Genomic DNA, 5850 nt, shown 5'->3' with positions numbered 1-5850 from the left:
TACAATAATGTACACAATGAATCTTCTGAAAACAAAGTTGTTGACCGGACTGGGGTTTTCATTCGATAAAAGCAAAATACTTTTTCTAGTGCATACTCACAATGAGGGTATTGTTCTAGTCTGTATATTCTTCCGACATCACTTAGTTAGGATTGAACACTTCTCACTATCAACAGACCAGCTTAATCTTCCTTGTTAAGAAGAACACTAATGGTTTTCAAGCAGCGGTTTAAGTGTGCTGGCATGACTAAGTATTAAAAGCTTCCTTTAGCAGTATGTAGAGAGTATGTGTGTATGTAGAGAGTGAATATTAAATTCTTACAATTTGGTGATGTTATCATAGCAAATTCAACTAAAAGCTTCTATATATTTGACAAGTTCAGTGTTTTAAACTTCAAATTGGTATTGATAAGTCAATGTTAACTTCATAATGTAGTATCCCTGTTTTATGCTAAGTTCCTTTTGATGAATATATTAAAATATATTTATAATAAATGTAATTTCCATGTCAGTCAGCAATTTAGAAGTGTATCAAATAATATATTACGTTAAAAAGTACTACATGTTGTGTATAGATGATTGCTTTCGAATGTAGTATCGCTTTACCACTTTGATGCACATTTTGACTCATTTGAAGTCCCTAAGAAAGAAAATTCAAGTTGTGAATTGTACCAATTGAAGAATGGTACTTTAATGACCTTGCCTTTACCATCTTTAACTTGTCCCACTGTTTCCGGTGTTTCATGAGCACCAGTGCTCAGTGCATAGACTTTGTCATCAACAGTTTGAAGTATCATTATAAGGACTTGTAGCTTCGTCAGGTTCGTCGTCAATCTGTATTTAACTACTGTCAACTTCGACAATTTTTGTTGCAATTAAGGGTGTGTTGTTGTCATGAAAACACATTTATTTATGCAAGATCATGAAAAAAGTCCCCAAAATATCAAAATTGTGAAAAATTTAGTCACAATCTCCTCAAAATGTTACAAACAAAAGTCGCATAGAAATTGAAAAATTATGTTTCTATGCATAGATATTGTACACTATTATTATATTTTCTTTGGCTGGGCACTTTTGCGTTAAAAAAATAAATCATATATTATATGAGCAACATTATTCTGACAGGTTAACTTTATTGTCAATGATCCATAGTCAATACTTTTGACAAACACTAAAATGTTGTCTATGTTATGTCTATTGTTTGGTTTGACACATTAGTAATACATTGAATTTAGTTATCTTGTGAAAAATGTGAGCCAAATATTGTTTCCAAGTTTAAACCCTTTGTCAATAACAATTGTTCCATGTCACATGCCCACAGGATTCCCTACAAATCATAAATACTTATAATGTCTGAAATGTTAATGCATTTCATGAAAATGCAATTTAATCAATTTGAAAAGAAATGATTCAAACAATATTTACACATATAAATGGATATTAATACAAAATCAACTCCAGATTGCTGCACTTGTCTTGCTTTAGGTCATCACTACATTACTCATGTGTTTTCACTTTCATCACATGATCTTTCTTATTCAAGATATTCCCGTTGAAAAAGTGCATGTTTTTATCTTACTGTGATTTCTTTAGAGAGAATCTAGACTGACATTTTTTAACAAAGGATCCCAAGTTTTACTATAAAATTTTCTTATGGTCTAATGCAATGGTGTGGTTTATAAGCAGTGCTTACGTTACAACACTGGTTTCACTAGTTACAAAAAACTTGTAATTCCTTAACAACAAGCACGCTTGTTGAATGGATGTCCCCTGCCTTTTCCTCATTTATATCTATACACCTATGAAGCTTCATATTGAACACTTATATAGTGTCTGATAGACAGCCCTAAAACGTTAGTGACAGACAGACGGGTGGACGGACTGATAGGCGAACTGATAGACTGACACAGGGACAATGACAAAGCTATATCCCTCCACCTTTGGCATTTAGACAAGTATAGCCTGTTACCTGAGTAGGAAACACAGTTTGAAAAATCAGAAATACAAACAAAACTGCTTTTTTTCCTCCTCAGAAAATGAAAAAAAAATCACTGATTTATGTTTGAAAATTGACTCCAATATATCAAGGTCCGTAATATCACGTTTTCCAATATATTGTGAATCGGCTATGGCTCCCAAATATCTGACGAGCATTAAATACCCAAATAACATGTTTTAATCTGAGAATTCGCTCAGATAAAATCAGTTTCAAGCTAGTATTTTACCCTATTTTACCCACTTTAATTTTCTGTATAATCCGACATTCATAATCCAGTTTTGACCAGATTGTTTGCTTTCATTGTACATCACTTTAACACCTGTGTATTGCAATAAACAATAACTCCACTTGGCAAACATCACAGGTCATTTAGGGTGTTACCCTTCTCTCTTGAATTTGCAATATAAGTCCCCTACCGGCACCACCATTACAGAAATTCCAACATTTTCAGATTAAAAACAAGGGCTGTTTGTAAAACATGCATGCCCCCCATATGGGCTCTCCGTTGTAGTGACAGCTATTGTGTGAATATGTTTTTTGTCACTGTGACCTTAACCTTTGGCCTAGTGACCTGAAAATCAATAGGGGTCATCTGCCAGTCATGATCAATGTACCTATGAAGTTTCATGATCCTAGCCAAAAGCGTTCTTGAGTTATCATCCAGAAACCATTTTACTATTTCGGGTCACCGTGACCTTGACCTTTGACCTAGTGATCTAAAAATCAATAGGGGTTATCTGCGAGTCATGATCAATCTACCTATCAAATTTCATGATCCAAGGAATAAACGTTATTGAGTTATCATCCCGAAACCATTTTACTATTTTGGGTCACCATGACCTTGACCTTTGACCTAGTGATCTCAAAATCAATAGGGGTCATTAGCAAGTCATGATCAATGTACCAATAAAGTTTCATGATCGTAGCCCTTAGCGTTCTTGAGTCATCATCTGGAAACCATTTTACTATTTCAGGTCACAGTGACCTTGACCGTTTATATAGTGACCTGAAAATGAAAAGGGGTCAACTTTGAGTCATGATCAATCTACCTATCAAGTTTCATGATCCTAGACATAAGCGTTCTTGAGTTATCATCAGGAAACCATTTTACTATTTCGGGTCACCGTGACCTTGACCTTTGACCTAGTGACCTGAAAATCAATAGGGGTCATCTGCAAGTCATGATCAATGTACCTATGAAGTTTCATGATCCTAGACATAAGCGTTCTTGAGTTATCATCCAGAAACCATTTTACTATTTCGGGTCACCGTGACCTTGACCTTTGACTTAGTGACCTGAAAATCAATAGGGTTTATTTGCCAGCCATTATCAATCTACCTACAAAGTTTCATGATCCTAGGCATAAGCGTTCTTGAGTTATTATCCGGAAACCATTTTACTATTTCGGGTCACTGTGACCTTGACCTTTGACCAAAAAATCAATAGGGGTCATCTGCGGGTCATGATCAATCTACCTATCAAGTTTCATGATCCTAGACCCAAGCGTTCTTGAGTTATCATCCGGAAACCATTTTACTATTTCGGGTCACTGTGACCTTGACCTTTGACCTAGTGACCTGAAAATCAATAGGGGTCATCTGCGAGTCATGATCAATCTACGTATCAAGTTTCATGATCCTAGGCATAAGCGTTCTTGAGTTATCATCCGGAAACCATTTTACTATTTCGGGTCACCGTGACCTTGACCTTTGACCTAGTGACCTCAAAATCAATAGGGGTCATATGCGAGTTATGATCAATGTACCTATGAAGTTTCATGATCCTAGGCCCAAGCGTTCTTGAGTTATCATCCGGAAACCACCTGGTGGACGGACCGACCGACAGACCAACCGACCGACCGACATGTGCAAAGCAATATACCCCCTCTTCTTCGAAGGGGGGCATAAAAATATATATTTGTTGCCATAGCAACCATAATTTTAGACGTAGGAACAAAATGAAATGACGTGCATTATGAATGTCCATATTGCCATCTATCCATGTTCCAAGTTTCAAGAAAAAATATTAAGAACATTTAAAGTTATCGCAGGATCCAGAAAAGTGTGACAGACTCACAGATGCACAGAGTGAAAACCATAAGTCCCCTCCGGTGAAATCGGTAGGGGACTTATTATACGTATTTAACAAGATGCGTTTGTGAAACACAATGTCCCCCTATTATGACGTTTGACCTTGTAGGATGACCTTGACCCTTAACCACTCAAAATGTGCAGCTCCATGATATACACATGCATTTCAAATATTAAATTGCTAGCTTCAATATTGCAGAAGTGACATTACATGAGCAATTTTGACCCATATATTTGACCTTGAAGGATGACCTTGACCTTTCACCACCAAAAACGTGCAGCTCCATGAGATACACATGCATGCCAAATATCAAGTTGCTATCTTCAATATTGCAAAAGTATTCATAAAATTAGCGATTTGGGCCACATATATTTGACCTCTGACCTTGAAGGATGACCTTGACCTTTCACCACTCAAAATGTGCAGCTCCATTAGATACACATGCATGCCAAATATCAAGTTGCTATCTTCAATATTGCAAAAGTACTCATAAAATGAGCGATTTTGACCACATATATTTGACATCTGACCTTGAAGGATGACCTTGACCTTTCACCACTCAAAATGTGCAGCTCCATGAGATACACATTCATGCCAAATATCAAGTTGCTATCTTGAATATTGAAATACTGCAAAAGTGTACATTAAATGAGCGATTTTGACCCATATATTTAACCTTTGACCTTGAAGGATGACCTTGACCTTGACTTTTCACCACTCAAAATGTGCAGCTCCATGAGATACATATGCATGCCAAATATCAAGTTGCTATCTTCAATATTGCAAAAGTTATTGCAAATGTTAAAGTTGGCGCGAACCAACCAACCAACCAACAGACCAACCAACCAACAGACCAACAGACAGGGCAAAAACAATATGTCCCCCACTACTATAGTGGGGGACATAAAAATACTTACATGGAATAATGTTTTGTGTTAAACCAATGAACAATATATGGATTTAACACATACTTCAATAAGGTAGGTAAAAAGCGTGTTTTGAGATTGCCAAACTATGCTAATGCATGCAAAAACATGCATGAATAAACTGACAATTTTTAATGCGCACCGGATATATTGGAATTGCAGTGTGAATACAAGTTAAAGACAAACTTTGCATGCAACAGGACACAAAAATGACATAATGGTGGACTTTAAAATAAGATTACTGTTATATAGATTGAGTAAAAGTCCACCTTTCTTTTCTATAGACAGTCACATATATAGAAATATATGTTTATTACAGTTAAACACAGTTGTTGTTTCTTGTTATAAGGTACAAAAAATTCCCCCTCCTAAGGGCTGCGGACCCCTTCCCCCGAAGCAGTGTGAGGGCGCTGATATATTTTATCTGTAAAATGCTTGCATCAAAATAATGAGATGGCTGACCAAGACCACACTCAAAGAAGAAAAAAAGCCCTACATCATTTTCACGGTTTTGATTGCAGAATATCTCCAGGATTTATTGCAGTGTAACTACATGATTTATTGCAAAACACCCTTTAATTTCATACTCTGTGTACAAAAATAGATCGCGGGTGATGGTAGAATGATAATTTATTAAAGCAAAGTTAAAAAATATAATATAAATTACAGTGGAATTTTAAACTTGTTAAAATTCACATTAGACTACAATTTGAACCAAAACATTTGCTCAAGACATTAATTTTGTATAAGGCATTAAAGGCAAATTATTGCTTGTTACATAATCAAGGTACGAAAACCATTGAAATAAATGATGCAGTAATATGCAAGTACTA

This window comes from Dreissena polymorpha, chromosome 7, assembly GCF_020536995.1.
Source record: "Dreissena polymorpha isolate Duluth1 chromosome 7, UMN_Dpol_1.0, whole genome shotgun sequence".
NCBI lineage: Eukaryota > Metazoa > Mollusca > Bivalvia > Myida > Dreissenidae > Dreissena > Dreissena polymorpha.
The sequence above is the reverse complement of the archived record's forward strand: the minus strand, read 5'-3'. Positions refer to the sequence as shown.